The sequence below is a fragment of the Lygodium microphyllum genome, chromosome 10 (genome assembly GCF_053477565.2).
Source record: "Lygodium microphyllum isolate KBCC chromosome 10, Lygodium_microphyllum_v1.1.10, whole genome shotgun sequence".
NCBI lineage: Eukaryota > Viridiplantae > Streptophyta > Polypodiopsida > Schizaeales > Lygodiaceae > Lygodium > Lygodium microphyllum.
This window is the reverse complement of record NC_141144.1, coordinates 34,559,707-34,573,593: the sequence shown is the minus strand read 5'-3', so window position 1 is coordinate 34,573,593 and position 13,887 is coordinate 34,559,707. Positions and strand designations below refer to the sequence as shown.

The 13,887-nt window shown below is 40.3% G+C and overlaps 1 pseudogene; it reads right to left on the bottom strand.

Annotated features, from left to right (window-relative positions):
• Nucleotides 1–984: 984 nt before the first annotated feature.
• Nucleotides 985–2,578, bottom strand: LOC148029867 (pyrophosphate-energized vacuolar membrane proton pump 1 pseudogene; annotated as a pseudogene).
• Between the last annotated feature and the right edge of the window lie 11,309 nt (nucleotides 2,579–13,887).

Below are 13,887 nucleotides of genomic sequence, written 5' to 3'. Positions count from 1 at the left end.
TTTGTTACCTTTATGTACACATAATAAACCAAAGTTTAGAAACATAAGAGATTTGTAAAACATCAAAACACGCATTTGTAAAACATCAAAACATCAAAACACGCATACCTTTTTTGCCTTGTTCTTTACACCATCTGATAGTAAATTGAGCAGGTGAAAACAAGGAATTCATTGTTCATACTTTTATGGGCTCACCAACTTCTCCTTTTGGTTTGAAGCATCTTACAGACTTCCTGTTGAACAGCGCGCGAGGGAGACGAGGAACGGAGGAAGAGAGAAGAGAAGAGAGACACGAGACACCGGAAGTGGAATCCCAGAAGTGCATCAAGTGAGCACACATTAGCTGCAACATCAGCTCCTTAGCTAGAATAGATAAAACATCAAGTAGAATAAACATAAGCTTGAACAGACAAATCAACTGAAAATAGACAAACAACAACTGGAAACAATGAAACATCAACTAGAACAACTCAACAGCTGGAATAATAATGAAACATCAGCTGAAACATATCAACAGATAAGAATGAAATGAAATATCATCCCATCAGCTCGAAACATTTCTTATAAACAAAGCGTGGAATAATTTCAACGCATTAGCTATAATATAGATGAAATGATATGAAACGTAGCATGAAGAGCCAAAAATCAGCTGGAAGAAAGAAACATTTAGAATAATCAAATGATGAACAAAATACCGACAATCATCAGCAAGAGCTCATCAGTTTTCTTACTGCTTCTCAGAGCCCAAGCAAACATCTCAGCAATCTGCTTCTGGGACTCTAGGAACATCTTTGTACGCCTGGCCTCCAGATGATCACGAAATCGCTCAGACTCTCTGCATCTGCAATTTCATCTCTTCTAATCTGAGAAAGTGCTCCCCCAAAGTGCTGTCAACTGGGGGCTGTTAATGCCGCAAGCTGGACTTTGAAGAAGTCCTATGGTTGAGGAATCTGTCCATCTTGAAAGCCTTCGCGGCCTCATAGTCTATACTACGGCTGCACTTCTTGTGGAGAGATGTGTAAGAAGTATCATGGTCATCCAGAGACCAGTTGCGATACCAGCATTATCACTTATGGGACCATATGCATCTATGGCTAGACAGGTGGCAATGGATCAAAGAACTCCAAGAGCTGCAACTGTGATCCCGTACATGGCTGCTAGGGTATGGCTGACATAGATGGCAACAACAATAGCAAATATTGGAACAATTACAGACTTGTAGCCAAGTGCCAAACCAAATATGACATTGGTAGTAGCAACTCCTGTCCTGCAAGAATCAGCAACATCCTGGACTGGTCTGTATGTATTACTGGTGAAATACTCTGTAACGTAGCCAATTACCAACCCTACCCAAAGCCCTACTCTAACGCAAAAAAATAGTTTCCAGTTTTGAACCATCTTTGCACCACCATTAGGATCATATATGTAAAACGTGGATGGTAGTGCCAAAAACAAACAAAAGCTGCACCGAATGTCATTAAGATGGTGGATATCAGCAACTGTCTCTTCAGTGTAGATTCAATATCCCTTAGATTTGAGATCTCGAACACATCAGTTGCAAACAAGGTTGTGATGAGGCATGCCACAATGCCCATAGAGCTAATGAGTAGAGGGAAGCACATAGCAGTGAAGTCATGATTTGTGCCAAATGATGACATGGAAGCCACAACAAGAGCTGCGCAAGAAGCTTCAACAAAGGAGCCAAACAAATCTGAACCCATTCCAACAATATCTCCCACATTATCACCCACATTGTCAGCAATGATTGCTGGATTTCGCGGATCATCCTCTGGGATATTCCTTTCTACTTTTCCAACAAGATTTGCTCCAACATCCATAGTTTTGGTAAAGATTCCACCTCCAACCCTTTCAAATAGAGCCACGAATGAGCATCCAAGCCCATAGCCAGTGATGGCCTCAAAAAGGCCCTCCCAATCATCCTTGCAATAAAGCTGGAACAGTTTTATAGTGATGTATAAAACTATGAGGCCATTAGCAGCAAGTAAGAAACCCATCACCGAACTTGATTGGAAGGCGATTTTGAGTACTTTCCCTATCCCTTTTCTGGCTTCCAAAGTTATGCGAGCATTCGCATATGTTGCGATCATCATGCCCAAAAATCCTGACATTATGGACGTCAAAGCTCCCAATATAAATGCAACTATAGTGAAAATTGCTGTAAAGAGAGCTAGGGCACATTCTTGCTTTGGATCGTATTTGCAAGGCTGGGGCTTAGTACTGAACCTTCGCACGAGAATATAGACCCTCATCAGCTGGAAAGAATATAACCGAAACAATGTATCATCAGCTGGAATATAGACGCTCATCAATAGAATAACGAACGAGGACGATCATAATAATGAACGAGGACGATCATCATGAAGCATGGCAATATCAGCTTTCTGGAACCATGTTCAACATGAAATTTAAAACCTCAACATTCTCGTGCGAAGGTTGCCATCTACCATGACAAACCCAGATGTAAACAGGCCTGCTGCAGATTCTCTAGACTAGCATTCCCAGATCTTGCAGACAATCTTGGGAGATGTTCACTTTCACCCAGGTTGTTGTTTACCATGACAAACCCAGATGTAATCAGCCCTGCTGCAGATTCTCTGGACTAGCATTCCCAGATCTGCAAATTGTCGTCTACCATGACAAACCTAGATGTAATCAGCCCTATTGCAGATTCTCTGGACTAGCATTCCCAGATCTTGCAGAAAATCTTGGGAGATGTTCGTTGAAAGATGACAAACCCAGATGTAATCAGCCCTGCTGCAGATTCTCTGGACTAGCATTCCCAGATCTTGCAGACAATCTTGGGAGATGTTCACTTTCGCCCAGGTTGTCATCTACCATGACAAAACCAGATGTAATCAGCCGTGCTGCAGATTCTCTGGATTAGCATTCCCAGATCTTGCAGAAAATCTTGGGAGATGTTCACTTTCACCCAAATATACCGCCACCACTACTGAATCAGAAGATGAGATGGCATCAACCCAACGTTGAGCAAGAAAATTTACAATATCAGCAAATAAGTAACATCTTGACATTGGGCCTCAACCCCCTTCACCACACAAATGAGTACCATCGAAGTTGTCCCTGTGTGACAGAGTATCAACTTCCACAAATCTTGACATTGGGCCTCCTACTCACGAAGTCTCTATGATCATGTCACAACCCCCTTCACCACACAAATCAGTACCATTGAAGTTGTCCCTGTGTGACAGAGTATCAACTTCCACAAATCTACTTGCAAGTTGCTGCTGAATGGGACCATCACCTCCGATAGGATTTGACCTGGTTTCCTCACCAGATCCAGTGAAGCCAATAGAAGAAGTATCCTGACCTGATGAATGTTGGAAAAAGAGCCTATTCATAGACAGGATTTGACCTGGTTAAGAACACCGCTATCCAGAACAGCCTTTACACCAACTTCAATTCCACATGCAAAAACTCCCAATAGCAGTAGCAAACTGTACCAACAATGGTGTCTTTGTGTCGCTGGCCAGTATCTCCACCACTCGAGGTACAGCCCCTAGCTTGATGTACGAAAGTTTCTTGGTCTTGTTGCCAATATTCTGGTTCTTGACATCCCGAAGAGCCTTGAGTCTGGCAGTCGTGTCAAGCGAGCTAAGATTCTCCACAAGGTCCTCCAGTTTGCTCCATCCTGTGGAAGCCGCCATCTCCACTCACGAAGGAAAGGCCCTGTAGAGCTGGCTATCACAGGCGGAAGAGGACAGAGGCCTTTTCTCAGCTCTGTACATAAGAAGAAGGGTGATCGTCGAATGCAAAGCTAGCTAGACTCTCAAACAATAAGATTTACCAAACACATATGCTAGTGTTGAGTTTGCCCACAAGATAGGAATCCAATAGATTGAAGTATCATACCAAGTCAAATTGATTTAGCTTACCATTACATGCAAATAGGATATCAAAACCCTCAACTTACATCCTTCATTTTCAATGTTTTAGCAAGTTTTTTAGATAGGCGGATGAAACATACAAATCCATCAAGCTCAAACTTCAACCAATCTAACCTTTTATTGGGCTTGCTACAACCAAAGTAGCAAGAGGTGCAGCTAATGTAAGAGCACCAAAGTAGCAATAGATGTACCTTCTATGGATTTCCTTCATAAGAATACATACCTTGTGGTGGTAGTCCAGGGTTTGATATGCTTCACCTCCTCCAAGCACATTGTTGGCATTGCCCGTGTCTAGAAGAGCTCCTACCATGACCACTCTTACTCCATAGGCAAAAGCTGCTAGATAGAACAAGCCTCTCAGTAGTGAGGTTTCAAGTGGGCATAGGATTCATCTAAAAGATTAGACAAAGATTCACAAGAAATAAGCCTTGATTTGCTCAAATACTAGCTAAACATTGATACTCTTATTAGAAATGATGATGTTGATGAAAACTGTCCTACAAGCAAGCCATATTTCACAAGAAGTTAGATTGGTCCTAGCTATTGAATATCCAAGGTGAACTAAAGTACTAATCCATAGATGGTCTCAAGAGAAGTCAAGAATCCACTCCTTCAAATCCAATATGCCCAATGATTCTTATTAATTCATTAAGCTCCAAGAAGTCGATACAAAAGGGATCATTTTTTACTTTACTTCTATAGATTCTGTGCATCATGGAATTTAGCGTGAAGTCTACTAAATACATCTCCTACTTCTTCCACATGTCACCGTGAGCTTGTAGTCCTTATCTTACCCATTGCTGCTAGTGATGTTTGCACTGATAACTGTACTCCTAAACATGTCTATCCACATGCTTTTTGATAGGGCCTATGATAGGGGGTGCTTCAAAGGAGAAAGGCATGCACTATGTTCTTAATTGTTGTCCTAGAAAATTTTTTGATAGTGATTGTGCATCAAAATTAAGATTTCTGTTGGTGAAAATTCGTACCTGGGCAATGTAGGGATCAATAATTTCAAATGATATGTTGTTGCTCCCTCAGCGATAACCTGTTTGAATAGTTAAAATTAGCACCATGTAAAGTTGCAGCTTGCAATCCTTCACATGATGGCTGCAAATTTTGGAGTTAGTATACTGATAGCATTATAAAGAAACCAAATTCATTGTTTATACACTCATAAATACAAAGCTTTTAGTTGGTTACACCTTAACACCACCTAATACTACAAAATCACAGAAAAGACTAGCAAACATGTAGCCAACACCACCTAATACTAAAAAATCACAGAAAAGCCTAGCCAACAAAGCCAACAAACATGTAGCCTCTAATGAAATCCATGCCATGGTGCTTGATGTTGCTAGTCCTTGAAATATTAGCACACATTTTGAACATTGAGAGTGAGAAAACTTGACCACCAATGTACTCTCAGCTAGTGTTGTCCCTTTTAAGAGATGATGATGTAATATAGATTTACCTTCAGATCACAACTACTAGCTGCTGCAGCAACTAGTCCAGCTCCAGCTGATCTCACATTGTGATGTTGATGCTGATGATGGTAGGACAATGATGCAGGGTTATTCATGATACTTGGATTCTGCATGTGTTGCCCTACTATTGATGTAGCTGGCAAAGCTCCCTGATGTAAATAATTAACAGATAAACTATTTGTCACATCTTGCATAGAGCTCTAGTTTGAATTGATCTGGTTTTGAAAGGCCAGTCTGTGATCACTAGGAGCACTAATATTCATCAATGGATTCAGAGGATTATGCATCTTGATTTGATGTTGATCAAGCACTGGAGGCCAGTTTAATGGTACTTACACATCTTGATATTCTTGTTTGACTACAGGGTTGATCATACTTAAAACAGGCATGACAACCACCAATGTCAGGTCTTGTAATATTGTGCTTGCAAGAAAATGCAAGATGATGATGTAATATAGATGTACCTTCAAATCACAACAAGTTGCTGCAGCAGCTAGTCTAGCTCCAGCTGATCTCACATTGTGATGTTGATGCTGAGGATGGTAGGACAATGATGCAGGGTTATTCATGATGCATGGTTGAGAAGATAGGTTGGCTCCATAGGCCTTCAGAACCAGCGGCTCCAACCAAACCTGCATTCAGGCTGCTGTTTACTGACTCCAAATCCATTACTTTTGCTGAGTTATCAACTTGAAGATGTCTAGCAGCAGAAGATACCCAATTGAAGTTATCCTGCAAATTCTGTAGATCATCATCACCAATCATGCCTCTTGATCCACCCATGTTGTTGAGCTGCAGCACATGCTTGACCAGTGTTGCATGGGCTTGATCCGCTAAGTAGCATGGATGTCCATGGTCAATTTAAGGACATGTTAATCATACCACCTGACCTTGCAATATCAGCTTGATTCACTTGATTCATGATATGGCCGGACTGATCAGATGGATCAGAATCCTTTGTAGCCATGTTGGCCTTGATCTCGAGGAGGTTGTTGTTGTTCAGGATATCTTGACCGAATTCGCCATGATTATCGCCTGAAGTGACCGAATTCTTCATGATCTCTCTACTCCTGCAGCCCACAGTCGCTTCTTCTAAGAAGCTCTAAAAAATCCTGACTGTTATAACAAGCTCTCTCCACAAGTAGCTACCAATATTCTGATTGCTAGCTACAACTCTAGACCTTTTCCAAGCATGCAAACATAGCTCACATGGCAAGTAACATGGGCCAAATGAATTTCAGAATCAAGGGCCTTGCTAAAAAAAACTGACAACTGTCAACAGAGCCACTATGATGGATATAGGTAAGTTAGCAAGTTGAGAAGCTTCCACCACATTTGGCATTATGATTCCAAGGAACAAGACACTGCCATACTTGATAACAGTAGCAATTTCAACTCAGCTAGGCAAGACCCATTTGTCATAACAGGAACTCCATATTTGTGCAATTTCAGCTCAGCTAGGCAAGACCCATTTGTCACATCCCAAATAACAGCAGCTGGCTGATGCCCAGACTAAAATAACAAAAAACCACCCAGCTTAGTGCCAGGAAACCTCCAGCCCTATGGCTCTCTACATAACTTTTCAACTAACTGTTGGTGGACGACTGAAATCGCAGTCATTTTGAAGATGATATATACCTCTCCAGCAGCAATAATTTTATCTCCATGAGGTTTTGGAAATGCAAATACCTATTTGGTTATTGGTGACACAATTAACATGAAGGTAAATAGTAAAAAGTTACGAAAACAGCAAACAAGCACAGTACCTTCGAGGCATATGCCTGTGCTCGATTCCCAGAAGTAGCCCTTGTTGCACAAACAGACCTTGGTGAGGCCAGTTATAGAGTCAGGCAGGCATGTGGAGTTTCCACCACACTGGCTATCAAACGAGCAAGGGGGCTATCTGCAGCACGCTCACCTGATCATGATTCATGTTACATAGCTGCTGCTGCCGATCATACTCCTCAAAGTCATCAAGAAATTGATCCCAGGACTGCGGAACTGACGTCGAGGACAGTATGCTTGGTTCATCAATACCGTGGCATGTATGCATGCAATCATGCATCAGTTGGAACTAATCATCCTTATCAGTTTTCAATGTCTGCACTACAGACATATTGTCATCATGTCAATCACCTATGTCCGTGCTGCTAGTGGATTTTTCTGCTATTAATTCAAATAGTGGTTCTTGTTGCTCTGCATGGCACCAGGGGAATATATTTCTGCTACCAATTTCTTCAAACTGAGAGGGACAATGGGTACTCATGCAGGTACCACCTACATTCATAACCATATTATATTGCAGATAATCATCAGCTAGCAGTGGATCGACTCTACTCACCGGCGAATGCTCAGTACATATACCGTTCTTGGTTTGTGCGTCCAACACCTGCTGTGCTGCTCATATTTGTCGAATTTGTCCAGAATCTGGCCCCACTACCCTTGAGGAACATCGGTACTTGCATTCATCTGTGCATTATCCATTAATGGCAGAGTCATGCCGTGTATAAATTTCAGATCAATATTATATTTGCTTGTCTGCAAGGTATTCTGCACGGACACCTGATCCTGTTCATAAGTCATGCGCAGCAATAGCTGCTGTTGTTGCTCGTACTCCTCGAAGTCGTCCAGAATGTGATCCCACGGCTGATAATTAACAGACATTGACGACGACGGTACTGCAGCATCATCGTGACTTGCGATGTTCATGTGGTCAATGTGCATCTGGCATTGATCATCCTCAAAGTCATCTAGAATCTGATTCCAATTCGTAGTATTCTAATCAGTACACAAATTAGAACCTGCTGGATCTAGGTCCTGTGGTGGATATATGGGGCTCATTCGACTAGAGCTGGAGGCCAAAGTGCCAAGAGCTCGGCTGGGAGCCATGGACCCAATTGACCAGATCATGTATCCAATATCCTGGCATACTGATGCTGATGATGGCTCTGAGGGGGCTCCAAATTAGGTGGAGTTACATGACTTTGAACAGGGGGCTCTATTCGATGGGGATGAGAGGGAAAGTCTGTGCTTCCAGGGACATTGAACAGGAGCATGCTATTGTTCTGACTCTCTTGAGATTCATCCTGCACAATGTGTGTGGAAACTAGCTGGGCTGCTTCCTGTGCGTTGGCCGTTTGGCCTTCGTCCGGTAAGCAGGCTAGGGGTTTGTTCCCAGGTCTGCAGGTGAGGGTCTGGTTCTGTGCGTAGCAGGCTGTTAGGGCTTCGTACGTGAACGAGGACCTGTGGCCGTCCATGAAGATGGCATGGCATGCAATCGCCTGATCAGCCCTAAAATCCCTCCAAGGAGCCCTGAATCCCCAGCCTCCTACTTATACTCGTGCTTTCACAGATGGTGTCTGTACGGAATATAGCATATCTGAGCTCGGGGCAACGATTTCTTCTTTGTCTTCTTCTTTGACTAATCTTGGCGCTATATGATGATTCAGTGATCTTCTGTTGAGTCGACTAGAGAAAGTGTTGCCTTCTCCTGCGTGCACAGAGTTCTCGACGTCATTGTTGAAGGCATTGGATGGTGGTTTCTTGCACCGGCCATTGGCGAGCCCCAATATTGGTTGATCAATGTGCCACTCACTCACTCTGCATTACCTTATTAGATGCCCTATTTATTGGACTTGTGGACTTGTGACAAGGATCAACCAATATGCCAATTTCAATGATGATGGAACCTTTGAGCTTACTCCCAATATCAACATACATTACACTACACTTATGACGTATGCACCATTTCAATTGTACCATGTATTGTGTTCTTGCTCTTGAGAATCGAATGTGTGCATGTGGACATTCAAAATTTGTGCTTTGCATCTACATGTGAGCATCTTGGTAAACCATAGCCATAGATCCTATTGCTTGCCTTGTGTCTAACTGTGTGTGTATTATAACAAATGTATTCTCAACATTTTATGATGACATTTACATTGAATGTCTTTTTCTCTTTTAGATGGGTCTTTTCCATTGTAATTCATGGTGGTGTTGATTCATCCAACAAGGAAATTACCTATTGTACTATCTCAAAAGGCATGTTAGGTTGAGACATCTAGCAATTTGATAGGTGTATGTTAGGTTGATATCTCTAGCAATTTGCTAGGTAGGACCATATCAGTAATTTAACTCCAAGAGGGGCATCGGCTTTCATGAAAATGAAAAACTCAAAATGCATTATGTAAGAAAAGACAATGATAGAAATGCACTATGTAACCAAAGAGAATGATAGAAACATGCCATGTAACCAAAGACAATGATACACATATAACACCCACTAGATTTATAGAGAATGCAAGTGTAATCAAATCAATGTTTGCCTAAAAGAATAGATACTGAACCTTTCTTCTTCTTACACCTTGCTTGAGGAGCTATGGAAACTATTTAGAAGATTGCCCAATGGATCAACTTTTCTTTAATGATTAATTGACTTAATAGCATTCCTTGCATTCTTTGCACGAAAGGAATGCTAGGCCACTTTGCGATAGCTTCCACTATTGCATGACATTGCCATGAAGGACATTGTAAGGGAAGCAAAGTTGCTATGCTACAACTTCTCTTCCTTTTTTCTTTTGTTGTTCTCTCCATCCTTTTCTTTCTTTTCTCTCTTATGTTGTGATGCCCCTACGCAAACACAGCGTGAAAAATCCTAAAGTGTAACATCATCCGTCTTTCTTATTAATCTAGAGAGCAAATGCAATATTAGTTATTAGTGTGAGTATCTATAGTATAGATTATTCAAACTTACGATATTTTTAGACACACACACACACACACACACACACACACACACACACTCTCTCTCTCTCTCTCTCTACATACATACATATGTGTATGTAAATATATATAGACAGACCTGCTATACTGACACCCACATGCCTATTGTTTAGGGCGTTAGTAGTGGCGCGCGAAGGAGCACCAAAAAATTGCAGCAGTAGTAGTGGCGCGCGAAGGAGCAGGAGAGGAGGTTGCAGCAACTCTTCTGGAGGACTGTGCAGATCTGGATGCAGGGGCTCTTGTCCTTGCAGGAGAGGATGGGGGATGACAGCATATGATGAGAGCCTAGAATCTGCCTTCGATCATCACCACTAGTTTCCAAGGCTCCATTTCCATTAGGAGCTGATGCAACATAACCAGAATAAAAACTGTTATTGCTTCTCTGTTCTCAGTGTTTTTGTTCGCGTGTGTTTCTCTCTTTGACATATTCTCATCAATTTAATTAAAATTGTACCTTTCATAATGATAGTGATAATTCTAAGTTGAAGCATGTTTCAACTCCTAACAAACCAACCAAGGTATGAATGGACTTGGAGTAGTGCTACAATGTCACTTGGATGTACTAGGTTAAGGACATAAAGAGCCAAAGGTAACTTGTGAACCCGTATTAAGGAGCCCTAGCTTAGTTGGCTAAGGTGGGTCTATGTGTTTCAACTGGTCAAAGGATCGATTCCTCCCAATTGTTGTGTGGCTCTATAGCACTTACTATCCCTGAGTAGAACATATTGGGAATGTCTTCTAGATACAATGGTTGAATCCTTGTTCCCAACTTATGAAGATTTCTTGTTTGAATTAGTGTGTCCATTTTCACATTGTATCTACGTAATGGATGGGTGTTTTTAAAGCTATGGCTGATATGGTTGTAGTAATTAAGGCAAGCTTTTATAATGTGGGTTACAAAAAGGCTAAAGATCTATGGTGAGAATCTACTCCTAATTGCAAACTTGAACATGCCAATATAAACATAGTCTTGGTTCTACACCTTATATGCTTTGGATGAGAAACCATCAATTGTTGTAGTGTTTTAATTGCTTAGTCAAATGGTTGAAATTTTTGGGGCATCCTATTGATCTTAGTAGAAGAAAATATACTCTTTAATTAAGGATGATGTTGCTCGCCTTTGACTACCCTAATGATCATAAGCTTCCAATGAGCTCTAATTTTATTGTACAAGTTCTTAAAATGCAAGGATAGTATGTTATATACTCTAGCTACCTAAAAAAGCTTAGGATCTTCTAGTAAGCATACAAATGAAGCCAAAAGTGTTTGCCATTTGGATTCATGCTCTAGAATGGTTAAGCCAACAACTTTTTCTCAAAGTGATGGGTTCACAAGATTTTTTTGTAATCTGTTTCCATATGGCTTTGGGGAACATCACCTGAAGACCCTTGAGGGCATCACAGAGAGAGAGAGAGAGAGAGAGAGAGAGAGTATGTGTGTGTGTGTGTGTGTGTGTGTGGTTGTGGGGGGGTACCAAACTAGTAGGGAGAGGGGGAGGGTAATAAAAGCACCCAAGTGATGCCACATTGGCAATCGAATAGAAAGTGCTATTTTTCCAAGAGTTTTCAATAGTTTTTTAGGTTTGGGAGGCATCTAATGAATGACACATAGACATGGGTTTTCCTTTGGTATCATCTTCAATTATAAAGTGGTATACATATATCCAAGACTCTAATGAAGGGAAACTATATGATGCACTTTTGTCACAAATATACAAATGCATTTTTATTGGTTTTTCAAAATTGCTCTCATGTTGTGCCTTACAATTCTTTGATGCAATATGAATGATTGATTACAGATTGTTGATAATCCAAGCTTATACTGCCATCCTTACATTCATTTAGAGAATTGCTCTATCACAATGACTACAAACCAAGCCATCACAATGGATTGTTGAACTATGTTGCTTTGTATTTTGTATTTTTCCTTTTTATGGTTGCAATAGTCATACAGTGTAACTCCTCCTTTCTAGGGACCTCTAAAAGTTAGTCCATAAGGGGCGTTACTAGGAGATCCCATGGTTTTTGAGTAATCTAGAGTATACAACATATGTGTCTTGCTATTTTAAGAACTACTAAAGGAAGATTATGGCTCATTGGACACTTGTTTTCACTATGGCAATCAAAGGCAAGCACCATCTTTCTCATTTAAAGAAGTTATACAAATATCAACATTCTTTTCTAACAAAAGTAATAGGTTATCTCAAAAAAATTGGACCATTTAAACCATCTAGGTCATTAGTCCAAACACTATAACCATTCAAAATCTTGATGGTTTCTCATCCAAGGGTCATAGTGCTAGACCAAGATTATGTTTACATTGACATGTCCAAGCTTGCAAGGATGAGTATTTTACTATTGTTCTTATAACCATGATTTGTAGAAAAATTTATTTAAGGCATGCATGAAGATATATTAGGTTTTTAATCCAAACATTGCCATGTATGCCATAATACAATATTCTATGTCTACATGAAATATCAAAACATAGGCATTGAATGGTTATATCACCGAAAAAAGTTAGAGAAAAGAGAGTAATGTTGCATAAAATAGGTATGTAACTACTTGGTTTGAGGCCTCATTTTTCTACAACATGGTGGTCATTTCAAAAATTTAGTGCTAGGATAAATCTCGAGGAAGTTACTATATGTATATCCTCTACATCACATGCATTCATGGCCTATTTATAAATATCCTAATCTATGAATTTTTCTTGAACAAAACATAACCCTTTTCTATTCAATTTGTAAATAACCCCTTTATATTATAGCCTTCTATATATAAAAAATGTATAAAAATGTTATTTTAAAAATACCTTATTTTGAACCCATGTGATGCACACATATATTCACGAGTAACTTACTCGAGGGATAAATAAGCCCATGACTATATTTAGATATGGCCTTGTTTACATAACATAGAGAACTCTTTATGTACTCTGTGTGTGTGTGTGTGTGTGTGTGTGCCAGCCGCCACGGTCGAGTCGGCTTGCCAGATGGTGGAGAACGGTTACCAATCCATTCCGGCCACAGTCACCGCCTATGGTTCCACCGTGAACTGGAACTTGCAGGTACTATATGTACCAACGTATACATATAATGTCCATAGCACCCACTCGCACATATAGTATATTTGCATAATTCGTAACTAGCACATTCCAAACTGGCATAAACTTGGTCTCCTCCTCCGGCATGCACCAAACGTGATCAAACGTCGACCCTTTTCCTAGTACAGTTCACACCTTCCTCAGAAGCACGTATAGCATCTGACGAATTGCTGATGCAAATATATCCTCAAGATTCTTGCATTTCAAGCTCTCATACGATCAAGATATCTTTGCTAACAAAAGAGTCATGCATTTGGAGCTCAGTCCCCTACACTTTGCCATCATTTTAGGTCAGGATATTATCTATTAATATAACCAAAATCACATCTACACTATGTATATATCTAAAATGTCAAACTAATTATCATCCAATCTACTATTGATAGATAATGATCAGTTTTTTCGTTACAAGTATGCTGAATAAGTGGTTATTGGTGATGAATAAGTGGTTATTGGTGACAAAATGCTCGTTTGGGACCAAAATAAGACATAATTTATTGCCTACATGGTTACAGGTACATTGAAAAGATTTATTACTTAAAAATTATCATACTTTATCAATAATCAAAATGCAATGTATTGCTCTA